The sequence below is a fragment of the Labrus mixtus genome, chromosome 1 (assembly GCF_963584025.1).
Source record: "Labrus mixtus chromosome 1, fLabMix1.1, whole genome shotgun sequence".
In the NCBI taxonomy this organism is placed as follows: domain Eukaryota; kingdom Metazoa; phylum Chordata; class Actinopteri; order Labriformes; family Labridae; genus Labrus; species Labrus mixtus.
In genome coordinates, this window is record NC_083612.1 from 12,237,354 (window position 1) to 12,251,831 (window position 14,478).

Consider the following 14,478-nt stretch of genomic DNA (forward strand, 5'->3'; position numbering starts at 1 on the left):
AGACAAACTGAGCTGTTTGAATGTGTGATCTTGGCATTTGGGAAATCTTTATTGGCATAGTTACAGTGCAGTAACATTTCTTTAACAAATCAAAGAAAACAATGGACAGGTTTTTATATGATAAAAATCTTATTTGACGCAATAACTTGACCTAAACTGTTGCAGGTAGTTAACACCATCAGTAGACAATTATTTGCCAAAGCTGATGTAACTCTTTACATAGACAAACCTGCGAGTAAAGCCTTTTCATTCAGTCTGAGCCGTTTGTATTCAAAAGACACTTCTTTTATGCTCATATAAAACCCTTTTTTTAATATTCTCACAGTCATTGGCCTCCACCATGACTGTCTTTGTCCTCAGCCATCATATTAAAACAGCACTTCTGTCTGCTTCACAGTTAATGCTGCCTTGCTGTTGGTTGCCCACGCAGTCATAATGAATGTTAGACCACCAAACAAGAGACACTGAATAGAAAAAAACAAGGTCTGCATCTCTTTGTGTCAGGAAATCAGTACATGCAAATACAGAACCCGCCTTTCCATTCTCGTTTCTCTGTCAGACCTGCTGAAACGCAGAGTGTAACCGCATTGTTTTCTCAAGCGACTCATTAATTTATGTTGTGTTCGTTTTCCTTTTCATCTGCAGAAAATGTCATATTGAGGAATTGCAGCTCTTTAACTCGAACGTATCAAAGGTTGCACTGACTGAAATGCTGGCAGTGCAAACTAGCCACAGTAATAATTACTTACGCCTTTTGCCTCTTAAATAGCTGTGGGTGTGTGAAGCTAACTGGTCAGTAACTGGCAGTGGAAGTTGTCTGCCAGTTCTCCTGAGCTATTTCTGTCCTGTCACCATCCTGAGGCATGCAGGCCTTTTTATATTTTCTCTTGCTGTTTGTGCACCAGAGTCTACATTCACACTTCACTGTTTGCATCCTCTCTCATCGTTACACTTTTTTTTCCCAAGTCTGAATAATTAAAGCAGCCACACGAGAAACAGAAAGATACATTACATTACATGATAAAGGCTGAGCTGAGGTAAATAGAACAGGATGTACCTTAAGATAGGATTTGACTGACAGAATATATGAATATGAAATTAGCTTGTTTGTTTGAAATATTGTGTCATCATTATCTTTCAGTGTAAAAGGTTCAATAGAAAAAATAGTTTAATATTGAAATGAAATGAGAGCAACTCTACAGAAGTATGGTAAGCAGAATTTAGTAGCTCCATCGTGTTTATGCACACGCATGTGGTGTTGTGCTTTACCAAGGACATGGAAATAAGTAGGACATAATGAGAGGACTGCACACAACTATATATTTAACTATATAAAAACAGCATGATTTTCTTGCTCTTTCATGCTTGGATTCAGATTTAAATGAATAAATAGTGAATCTAGGTATGTGCCTTCCACCTTCAAACACACTGAATAGATGTGACTTTAATTCAGACTTAAATTTTGATCAGTTGAATTTTTCAAAGGGTTGGTCTTGCTTAAGCATCATTTTGTATGTCCAATAGTTGCAGCATCTCAAGGTGAATGTACCACAGGAAGTTTCTAGAAGAAGAACTGTGTGTGAACTGAAATCTTAATAACTCAGATGAACAATACTCAAAGATTTAGAAGACCCAATAGAAACTTTCCTCTGAAGCGAGGACTTTGAGTCTTTTCCACCCACTCACAGCGGATTAGAAGAGGAGGACTTTTCTCTGGTTTTCCATGAAAAAATGGTAAATCATTAAGGGAGGAAGAAGTCTATAGTGAGGGGGGGGGGGGGGGGGGGTGATTCAAACTGGATACAAGATAAAACAATTTAGAAACTTCCTCAAATAGCTCCAAACATTACAGATGGGGGATGCTTCTCTGTGTTACACGCTCTCGGGGTGGATTTTACTTAAAAGGAGGAAAGCAAGGTCGACCGTGTAGAACCACCTCTGGGAAAAGTCCAGTACAACCACAATGTTGTACTGATTAAACAGAGCAGCTCCACTGGAGCAGCTGGGAGGCTGGAGCAAATAATCTCGTTGTTTGACGTACAGTTATCGACTGAGTCTATACAGGTGTGACATGCTAGCTCTGATTTGGCTGATTGACTCTCTTCACTGAGAGCTATTTTTACGGCAGCAGCAGCATGGTCAGGGTCCCAGCTCCATTTCACATCTTCAAACCCATCTAAACAAGAGCCAGAGGGCCCACCTGACTGATCCAACCACCGACGGAGCCTTTGATGTCTGGATTTTAAATCAGAATCGGACTAAGAAGTACTTTATTGATCCCACAGGGAATGCTTTGCTGTAAAACACCTTGACACCAAATGCTGTAATACATATTTTGTTTGACTTTAGAATCTATGATGTTAGGTTTTCTGGATAAAGTCTAATGTCTTTTCAGTTTCTGGTAGTGTTAATGTAATTATTGTGTCATTTAAACACTTTGCTGCATTGTTTTGAAAAGTGTTATTAAAACACCCTAAAGGAGCAGTGAGAATAATTTAGAGATCTCTCCTTGCAATAGTGAACGAGAATATACACTGTAGTGAATCTGGTCAGATTAATGCAATAAGGCCTTCTCTAGAAGCACAGTTTGGTTTGTCAGTTTGGGTCTATTATAGAAAACATGGAAGATGGCGTCCCTATGGAAGAGGAGCTGCTCTTTCTCACTTCAGGAATAAATGGGGCACTTTTTTCAGTGGAAGAGTAATACACATTTTGCGTTAGTTAAAAAAAAAAGAAGAATAAGCTTAGCCCCCACAGCTCCACATCTCCTCAGTAATTTTCTGATTCAAAATATCTATCAGAATATTACAACTGTTTTGACAAAAGAATACACATTTCATGACAGCCCCATAAATTACCTTTTATCTCAGTCTGAGGACATTTTTTTAAACTTTTCTAACCAAAAGTCAGTCATTAAGGCAGTGTCGATGAGTAATAATGACATTTTGAGCTTTTGCTCTTTTACACCAGCTGGAGATGACCCAGTTGTTAATACAAACGTGCTACTTCTTTCTCAGATCATTTTGAAAGGTACTAAAGGTGCAGAAATCACAGTTACAGAGGTATAACACTTGGAAGCGGGAAGATCTTTTCCACAGTGAATTTATTGGTCAAATTTGTAAGCGTATCCAAGGAATTGGACTATACATGAATTAATGTGCAGACAAACCAATTCACATACTACACTTCAGAACAACGAGATGTTCGACAAAGGTAGCACCGGCACAGAGTACAGTACTAAACAATAAGAAAACAGATATATCCAGGTCTATGGATACATTTTAAAAGTTACAACTTATAACTAAACAACACTTGTAGAAGTTGTAAGAGACAATAGTGCAGTGCAATTTTATGGATCAGATAGCTATATAGCCTTTATACATCACTCCAGTTCTGAGGTCTTTACACTGGCTCCCAGTCTGTCAGAGAATAGAATTTAAAATACTGCTGCTGGTTTATAAGGCGCTAAATGGTTTAGGGCAAAAATACATTAGTGACTTTCTAATTAACTACGAACCATCAAGACCACTCAGGTCATCTGGGACAGGTCTGCTCTCTGTCCGCAGAGTCAGAACCAAACACGGAGAAGCAGCGTTCAGTTTCTATGCTCCTTATATCTGGAACAAACTCCCAGAAAACTACAGGTCAGCTGAAACTCTCAGCTCTTTTAAATCGAGGTTGAAGACTCACCTGTTTACAGCTGCCTTTCATTAAACAATTTTAATAAGATTAAAGAACTTTAAATCTGCACTGTAACTTTTACGCTTATTATAGAACTCTTTTTGTATTTTAATTGCCTAATTAAATTGGCTTGTTGTTTAACTAAACTTGCCTTGCCTATAGCCTATGAGAGAGAGGCGGTATAATGACAGAGGCTGTGGGCTGGCCTAGGGCTTAGTAATATTTTAAAACAAAAACATGACAAAAAATAATAAATAGCACGTTTTAAATGCTATGGTATGACGGAGGTCATTAAAGTCGTAAATTTATGAGAATAAAGTCGTACATTTACAAGTTTAATCTAATGAATTAATGAGTTCGAGACCAGCCTGCGCAAAAATGATGAAAGTAGAACTCTTAAAGTCTTTAAAGAATAAAAGAATAAAGTCGTTATTTTAGTCTATATCAGAAGTGTCAAATGACAAACATGGAGCATCTTGTCCTAAAGGTTTCACTAATAAGGAAATAGGCTACTTCCTTGTGTAGTCGGTAAAAACAGTTAGTTCAAGAGAAGTTTTCACTTGAACTTGCAAGACCTTGTTTATCTGTAAAATGATGAACAGGACATAAACTGGCTCTGCACATGAGACACTTTAACAAGGCAGACCGATAACAGACACAAATAGTTGTGTTGGGGCTTTACTTATGCAGATATGAAACTACACATGCTTTTGGCACATCATCATCTTCACATTGTCATAAAATATCAGCACCCTGAAAAGATACTGCAAGAAACTGAAGAAAGAACCACACTGCCTTGGAGGAAGTTGTCTGCAGAGGAAAATACTTCATAAGAGTTCTACTGTTCATCATTTTGCTCAGGCTGGTCTCGAACTCGTTAATTCTTGCAAATTTATGAGTTTAATCTCGTAAATTTACGACTTTATTCTCATAGATTTACGACTTTAATCTCGTAAATGTACGACTTTATTCTCGTAAATTTACGACTTTAATCTCGTAAATGTACGACTTTATTCTCGTAGATTTACGACTTTAATCTCATAAATGTACGACTTTATTCTCGTAAATTTACGACTTTAATCTTGTAAATGTACGACTTTATTCTCGTAGATTTACGACTTTAATCTCGTAAATGTACGACTTTATTCTCATAGATTTACGACTTTAATCTCGTAGATTTACGACTTTAATCTCGTAAATGTACGACTTTATTCTTGTAAATTTACAACTTTAATCTCGAAATAAAAAATAAAAAATGTTTTTAATGTGGCCCTAATCCTCCGTCGATAAGGATAAACAATCTGGCTAATTTATGTATAACACACTATAATTATTATTATTATGTAATGAAGTTATGGTCATGAGTGACGATGACCGTGGACCTCAGCTGCTTTCTGATTGGTTGATTGTAATAATTACCTTCTACGCAGTTGGTGCATGTTCGGTACAACAGAAACAAACACTTCTTCAGCAGTTTCCACCCCAGGGAGTTACTTTGAGGGTCGTATTGATTCAGTGAAATACAGTGAGTCCTTTCGTTAAAGTGTGGACAACATTGCTTTAGTTGTGCTTCTCTTTGTAAGAAATGAGGGAGAAAGGATTTTGTCGGAGGCCGCCACCGTGTGTGAATGAGGAAGCTGAAAGCTAACATGAAGAAGACTTAACGACACCATATGAGAGAGATATTACTGTGAAGGTGATGAAGACGACGACGAGGAAGAAAACTATCGGAACAAGCTACATAAACACTGTAAGTGAGCGTTTTTATCTGATAAATTAGCTACTTTTATCATGTTCTGTTTAACTCGGGTTGGCTGCGAGCTAGCGGCAGTAGTGCTGTTGTCATAGAAACCCTCCTGAAGCTGCTTTACCTGAGAGGTTTTTGTAACTCAAACCTGTGCTACAGGTGTTCTTGCTCACTGCTGCAGTATTTTGTTTACTGACAGATGTCTTCTGAGCATGTTTACTGACTTTGTGTGTGATTGTTAGTGGCTGCTGTGTATTTTTGGATGCATTTTTATTGCACTTATAAACTGGAGTAATTGTGCTTGAGTAATGTGCAGTTTGGTTATCCACCATGGATAACAGATTCTCGTTTTCCTCCAGTAATATTATATATTATATATATATATAATGTCTTGGAAACAATTATTTGCACCTTCTTAAAACAATCAAGCCCCACTCAGCTCCCCTAATCATGATTCACTGGTGCTGCTGCTTCTGTGTGTGGTGGCTGTTTTAAAGGTAATGTCTAACATATCAGCCAGTGTGACATTGTTGCTTAGAGATGTTTTTTATAACTGTATGGACATCGACTGATCTCTGAGAGCTAAGATAGTTAAGGCCTTTGAAACACGGTTAGTAAGGAAACTAGCCACTGACTACCTTTAAATTATGAATATAATTAAACATGTTTGGGCTCCACTTTTGAACTTAAGCTCCTGACATTTATTTTTGAAAGCGCCAGACATTTATTTTACTGCATTCTGTATCAATTAAAATTCACCAGTTTAGTGTTTTTTTGCAGTATAATTATGATTAATTCTTGAGCCCTCATTTGCTTAAATATTACAATTTATTTTGAATACATTATACACACACGTGGACTTGAACAGTAATTGAGTTTCTGCAATATTTTAGCCCTTCATATTTTCTCTAGATGTATAAATTTTAATGTATAACTCATGTCGTTTTGTATGACATTATGGGATTTACTTTAGTTTTTTTTTATTGCACTGGTGAAAATGTAACAAAGAAAAGTTAAGTAAACATAATGCAAATTAAATCTGTGATACATGGTGATGTAGTGAAGAATTTACCTATTTACCTTTTTTTTTTTTTTAACCTATTCCTGACCTAGTCCTGATTACTGTTAAATAACACAGATTTTTCAAATAGTAATAACTATTACTGTGCACCTCATGAGTTAGTACTTTTTACTCATGGGGCTTACTATATAACGTGGCAAAACTAAGAGAGTGCAGAATAACAGTGGCAGTCTTCTTGCCAGTGGCAATGCTACAATTTGTTTAACCAATCGATGAATCTATCCACATTGAGGATCGTTGTACCCCTCTAAGAGGGTGCTGAAAACCAACTTCAGAAACAATGCACTCTAACAAGTGTTGTCTTCGATCAATCAAACTGAATTTCCATATTATTTCCATATGAGAAATTCCTATCTTCTTTTGCCTTGTTAGTCTCCTTGAAGAAAACCTGAGCTCCTTGTCTCTGATTCAAACTAGTGAATCTCAGCATTGTCCCAGCATGAACCCCACATTTTCCCCAAGGACAGAAGTGGACTATTTTATGGAGTCTAAACAGCATGGTTAATGCATTCGGCCCTGGCAGGGGGCCCCCCACTTTCTGGCACATAATTTGTTACTGCCATTCCAGTCCTGCAGCAGCTGAGGGGGAGTCTTGCCCCGGTTGCTGTACTCGTCTATGATGCAGCCAGGGTAAATCTGGTTCTGGGTGTTTGTTTTTCTGTCTTTGTTTTTTCTGCTTTAATGTCTTTTCCTGCCTCCTCAGGATGAGACAGCATTCTCCCTGGTTTTGTTACGGTGTTGCTTTGTTGGCAGGATTTTATGTCTTGCTATGTGGGTTACTTTCAATTCTGAGTTTGAGAGATTTTGAATGTAAAATTATTACGATAATTTTTCATTTCACAGATGAGAAAATATCTGCAGTAATATATTTAGAATATAAAACCCTGAAGAACTATTGTGGAATTGGATTAAAAGAATATTGCAGTGCTGTACTTCTTAAAGCTTGTCTCTGTTGCCTCTCCAATCCCACAATTGTCCGTAATAATAACACAGGAAGAAGAAGTACTGGGAAGCTGAAACAGTGATATGTAAATGTAAGGGTTTACTCAAGTGCATCAAACACATGATAGTCGGACTGGGAAGGAAACCAAAGGCTAGACCATCCATATGTCTTTAAAAATTAGAGACTCCAGCACTCTTCAGGAAATATTACCAAAACGTGTGATGGAGAACTATTCCTGATGTCACTAATACATACTCCCTGGAATAATTTCCAACAGATTTAGTTAATAATGTAGCACCTCTAATCAAATTAGTGAGTCGTAAAGCGGGGTTGGTTGTGATTCTTGAGCATACAGCATGAAATATTCAAATGGAGGTGGCCTACATTAGTTAGTGAATGTTAATTTTTTTTTTTTTTCCTTGTGCACACTGGAGGCAAGTGTCTGATAACAGAGCCTCTCTCTCTCAGCCCTGTTGAGTTGCTAAACTCAGAGTCCAAACATATAATTACGTAGCATCGGAAGAACCTAGACATTTGCTGGCATTGTTTAGTTGTAATATGCAGATGAGATTGAGCTAAAAAGACAAAACACTAAGCTGGGATGTAGGATGTATTAACTTGGCGGATAAAGTGTGCAGCTGTCTTTTGTGAAAATCATGAAACTATCCTCTGAATCAGTGTTGACTGCTTAAATGACTTCTTAAGTCCAGAGCTGTGCTGGTGGTTCTTTCTGGCTGTTCATTGTATTGTTTTGAGGTAAACGCTAATGACAGGATGCTTACAACATAAAGATGGAAATGATAATATGATAGTGAATACATTTACTTTTTATTTAACATTTTCAACAGACAATATGGAACATATTTACATCTAACTTAAAGGTCCCATATTATGCTTTTTCTGGTTTTATATGCTCTTTAGTGTGTTTTCCAAGTGTCCTGTGCATGTTTAGGCACAGCTATGTGCAAAAATTCTCCTACGTCCTCCTGTTAGCTGTAGCATTAGCTGCATGTAACACTCAGTTCTAGCCCCCCTCGAAAAAAAATTGCCATTGTGACGTCTTGTCAGTGTGATATCACTGATCTAAGCCCATTGGCTCGTTGTGGCAAGCCCTGCAGCTCATGTTGCACACCCATTAACTTCTGTAGCACGCCCACAATATGCCGTAGCCTGCGGTAGCACAGTAGTGCTAAGGTGCTAATGTTTTTGCTCTCCTCGGAGCCAGAGTGGCTGCATTCCCAATATGGTAAAAGGGGCGTGACATTTCCGAGAACCGTGCTGAGCGACTGACCAATTACGGCAGGGCCGACCAATCAGATCAGACTTGGCACACATGGGGACTCTGAACGTGGGCACTTCAGAGCCTTAGAGAGAGAGTCAGAAGCGAGCCGGTGCATGGAGCGGCAGTGCATGAAAACAGACACTTTTTTCAAACTTTAGGTATTGTGAACATACTTTAGTAGGTACATAGATTAAATATACGAACCTCAAAAAGGGCATAATATGGGCTCTTTAAGTTTCCACATCTACTTAATTTGCTATGTTTATAAGTTGATTAACTAGGTTTAGCACACAATGTTTAGCATATTCAAAAACATGTTAGCCTAGCTTTTTACAATGCTTATAACATGCTTACATGCTCAAAGTGTGCTATTATGCTATGTATTTCTATATATCTAGCTTTTTAGTTTAGCAGGCAATAACCAATAATCAACATTTGCCATGCTAGAATAGTTTCTTAACTAACACCAGCATGCTTATGTGCTCACAGTGATGAAGAGGTGTTTTTAGTTCTGGTTACTCCCTGAGAAAGAAAGCCCAATGGGGAGCTATCCTTCACTGGCATACATATGTTGACATTTTTTTCTTCTATTTTGCATCAAACTGTCAATAGAAATTCTGACAAAGAAAACTGAAAGTAGGTAAAGCCATACCGACAACACCATCCAGGAGGATGCACGTGGTCTGAGCTGTGTTTCAGTCGTGGATTGTCAGTGTCATGACTGTGGATTGTCAGTGTCATGACTGTGGATTGTCAGTGTCATGACTGTGGATATGTCAGTTGGACAAGTAAATAATAAAGCTGTTACTCTGTTTTTTAAAGATGATGGTTGTTTGTCCTGCATTGGCTTGTATATCACACCACTTCTTCATCTTGAGATGAGAGAGTGACTATTTCCAGGTTGCAGCTAAATAATCCCTCCAAAGAGCAGTAAAGAACTTTCATGCTTCTCAGTTCTTGCAGTGTGATGTTTTTTTGGGTCCATTGAAAACCTAAAGCTAATAAATGTATCTATTTATTGGTAAGTTTAGTTATTTAACAGGTTTTATTTTCACAATATGAATCTAAATTAAACCATCTTGGTTTAATTCATTAGCATGCTAATTGCTAATTAGCAGTAAACGCAAACATGTGAATGTATATCATAAGGCACAACACAGAAAAAAATGATTGAAAATGACAAAGATAAAGTGTTCACATTACACTACACAAATTTGAATCAAATTTTGCAGCAGTTCGATGTGAAGTTAATTTTCACAACACTTGTCAAAACTTGTCATGTCAGCCTCACTGAAGTAACGTCAGGGAATCACCGAATTATGTATGGATTCAATTAGGTTGAACAGAAATATCCATGCTTGATGTAATCCATCAGCTGTAGAAATATTTCAGTTGAGAAGAAGATAACAAGTTTATCCACATTGCCATATGGGGTCATGACACATACATGAATAACTTAAATTAAATGTTACATGATAATGTTTTTGCAACAAAAGCTGTGACCTCTTCACACCCAAGAACATATAAAACATCCGCTCTTCAATTGTGCATGTGAGTCTGTCATATGTCATAACGCCTACTGGCCCTCAGCTCACAGATGTCTTTGAATCATTAATATCAGACGGAAGTTGAACTTGCCTCCAACCTGAATCTTACTTGCAGGTCATTCTCAGTCCTGCTGGTGAAAGTGACAGTTTGACTTTTTCCGAGGGTGTTTAAATGATTTATAACCTAGTGATGTTGAAGCCGGGTCTTTTTAACATTCATCCTTTTATGGGGCCTCACTCCAGGATTCATTTTTGTCCAAAAAAAAAACTCAGTTACTCAGTTAAAAACTTACCCTGTTCGGTATCAGAATAGTATTATTAATATTGGCATCACATTTAAACTTTAAAGGGAAATAAACAGGTTGGATTGTGAATCAATGGTTCTATAAAGCTCAAGGTGAGGAAATGAAATGGTCAGTAGTTTGTCATTTGTGTGTTCTCCCTCTCATCCCGATAAACAAATATTTATTGAGGTAGAAGTTATTTTCTGCCGCTTACAAATTGGACTGTAATTTGTTGTGTCAGTTGATTGGTGGAGATTTTAACAGACCCAGCCAAGGGTTGATGGATGGCCACCTGCAGGAGAGGCAGCCAAGTGTGACCTTTTAGTTTTACACAGGCGGCGCAAAGTCAAACCAAACAAGCACACACACTTTTTGTCCACTGTAAAACTTTGTGTTGGAGTCACAATGGCAGTTTGGAAGCTCAAAATGATCAACGGTTAATGATTAAATCAACTGAGATCCAAGACATTTTAAAACCTTGGAATTTGATTATCAAATAGATGCCTAGAACTCAAGTCTGTCAATCTGTTGAGTTAAGAAGATTCTCAATAACAGTCTGCCCTAACAGACATGACGCGAGCGAGTGTAGGCGACAAAATCAACTTGATTATATTGTTTCCTATCAGATTGTCCTAACTACTTGCAAGGGACGCAGCGCAACGCAGTGTAGTGTTCAGTTTTTACCCTGACGCCCATTTCTAGGCCAAACTAAAGGGACTCTTATGTAGTTTCAGCTGCCTCTGCCACTGACATATCCAGCAGGTGCATTAATCAGCAGAATACAGCTAGCGCTTTGGCCCGATCCCCATCTTCACTATCACAGATTCAAAGACCTTGAGGCACGTTCCCACTTAAGCGTGGCACAAATCATATGATTTTAGGTCAGATTTTGGGCCCTGTATTGCTTTAAGTCCTTGGGGTAGAGATTGGGATTGTGCCTATCTGCAGACCTTCTGTGCGGTTGACATTTTGACTTGTCACAGCCAAAGAAAGCTCAGAAGAATCCAATTTTATTTATGATTGCTCAGTTTCTTCAAGTGTGCCAGTCAGTCATGCCAGTGAGACAGCATTAGCGTGCATCACATCTCGACCCTGGAACCAGCTGATTATTGCAGACTCTTTTTATATTTTCAATCCTGTTATGAGCCAAAGTTTCTCCTTTCTCCACTGACACACATTTGATAAAGAGTGGGTCATTCTGGAAATCACAAAACTTTCAAAGTCACACTATCATAAGATGCCGAGCTGTGAAGCTGGACCTCTCAGCTGATGTGGGAGGCACGTTGAAATGAGGATTTCATCCAGTAAAACAGCAGTGTGACAAGTTACAACTCAATAACTGAGCAACAAATCAGTGGCAGCCAGATATCTGACTTCCTGACCTCCTCAGGTCTTTAAAAACCAGGAATACATAGCTGAATTGAGACGCAAGGGCTCCAATATGGTGGCCACAACAGTCAAAGTGGGTTGTGTGCTGTATCTGGCTTTATTATACAAACATTTACTTAAAAATGAAAAGGAAAGAAAAGGACAGTAGGTTGTATCACAGCCAGAAAGTCATCCACCCACAGTTATAGCGCTGAGAGTATTTTGCCAGGGTAAAAGAAAACCTAAACCAAAACCCACACTTGAATAAAAACACACAACACTCTCAAAATATGCCTCCAACAAACTTGTCACATACAGAAGGGACTAAACTTCCTACAGCACATACGGTTGGCTCAACAACAGCTGCAGCACTAGAGACAAAAGACAGGATGGAAACCCAGAACTACAAATCCCTTGTTAAAGAAAAAACACCAAAGAAAATTAAAAACTAATTAAAAAATAACAAAATTAAGTCAACCTTAATTTATTCTTTTCTTATTTACTACCTGTGAATGCCACTACAATATACCGTCTTTTTTCCTGAAGTTCACTTCATATTTAATTACAGTAAAAGTTCAATTAAAAGCCCGGGCTTTTATTTGTTTCAATCTCCCAAATCCACCATCCTTTATTTTGAACAGGTATTAATATGAGAACGTCTTTTTTCTTTTTTTTTTCAGTTATCATGTTATTTTTTGGATCTTTCTGCCTTCATTAGTTAGGACAGCTGAGAAACAGGAAAGGTTGGGAGGAGAGAGTGGGGGATGACATGCATCAAAGGGCCTAGGTGAGATCTGAACCCATGGCTGCTGCAATGAGGACTAAAGCCTCTGTACATGAGGCGCGCGACAACCGCTACAGATATGGCACCCCTAAAGAAACAAAAAAAACTAATTAGCAATCAATATTAAGCAGCAGAATTCTCTCTGTCCCTCCTGACACTTACCCAAGTGTAAATTTATTTTGTCTTCATCCTGATCAGCTTGATGGAGACTATAATGCCAATTGATCCCATGCTTGCATTCTGTGGATTCACTTGCACATACTAAGCTCCAGCTGATCGTTAAATCTCCATCTGCGGCCACTAGGCAGTCTGACTGTTCTACCATCTTTTTGGGGGAAGAAATAGAAAGTTCCGCTCTACGTTTCCTCTCATCCTCTAAAGATCAACATAGAAGTGTTTGCTGATGAGCCTGCGATTTTCACTCCCCAAACTTGGCACTGATGACATTCCAGTCCTACTTCCTGGATGATCAGTACATAGATAAGTAGAATTTAAAAGTGAAAAAATTAATTCCTTATTGGTCAGACAACCTGTTAAACAATGGATATATTCAGGTGTCTAATTGAGACCTGTGTTTATTTGTCAAAAAATGCAGCCACACTGGAATAGTAAAAGGGAATAGGTATTTAGTTGGGATCAGCTTATGGTATATTTACTGTTCTTTTGTGTTTTTCACATTTTCTGCTGCAATATTGGAGTTATCTTGCACTAGAACTTTCCTCTGGATTAATAACGTTTTGTATTATATTGTCTATCTCAATTTGTAGGTTCTCTCAACAGTCTTTAGCATATCTCATTTAAATCTTGAAAATGATTAAGGACTTCCCCTTTTTTTCAATAGCATCAGAAGTATGTGTAAAAGAAAAAATACAGATACAAGAAATACAATAATACAAAGCAACAAGGAAACAAACAAGCATGCAATAGCAGATAATTGTTAAAAACATTAACATTCAAGAGTTGAGTAGTTTGGAATCATTATTCTAAACAGCCTTGAGGGGACAATTGTGTTGAGATAACTATTGTGTCTTGTTAAATGTTCCTACTGTTCATATCCCATAAGCAAGACATTTTTCCTAAATTTAGTGGTCACACAAATTGGTGTATCAGCTATCACTCTGACTAGTGCGATAATGACTATTTGGACCAGTTTAAAAATACCTAAAAAAAAACAACAGGAAACCTGTTACGTCTGTGCTGGTTTCAAGGATAATATTTAAAAAACCAAACATACAACTGTGTGCTTAGAGAGTTAGTTCATTTTCTGACAGGTAGTGTCATTTTCATACTAATTGGTCTGAAAGAGATATCCTGTCTCCTTCTCCAGAAACAACTTTTCATTTGTAAAAGGTTATTAACCTTCTTCAAATCTGAAATAACCGAATCTAGCTTCTCAAAGCTCCTCATTTCATGGAATGTTATCTCCTTTCACTGACAGAGAGACCCAGCCAGAGTGTCTGAAGGACAGAGAAGGAGAATACAAAGCGCCATCGTCTCTGTATAATTCAATACTTACTAGTTTATCGCTCTCACATGGTGGGATGTTTCTCCCTACATGGTGCAAGTGCACAACTTTTACACAATGCAGATCCTGTATAGCTTTAAATCTAGAACTATGTAGTTGATAATGATAAGTTGCTACAGACCCTTGGAAGAAAAAGGGGTCCCATTCATGTGTTTCTCCTGCTGACCTCCTCTTCATTTTTTTCTGATGAAAGATAATATCTAGCTGGTCCATTGGGTGACCATCATTGTTCCAGA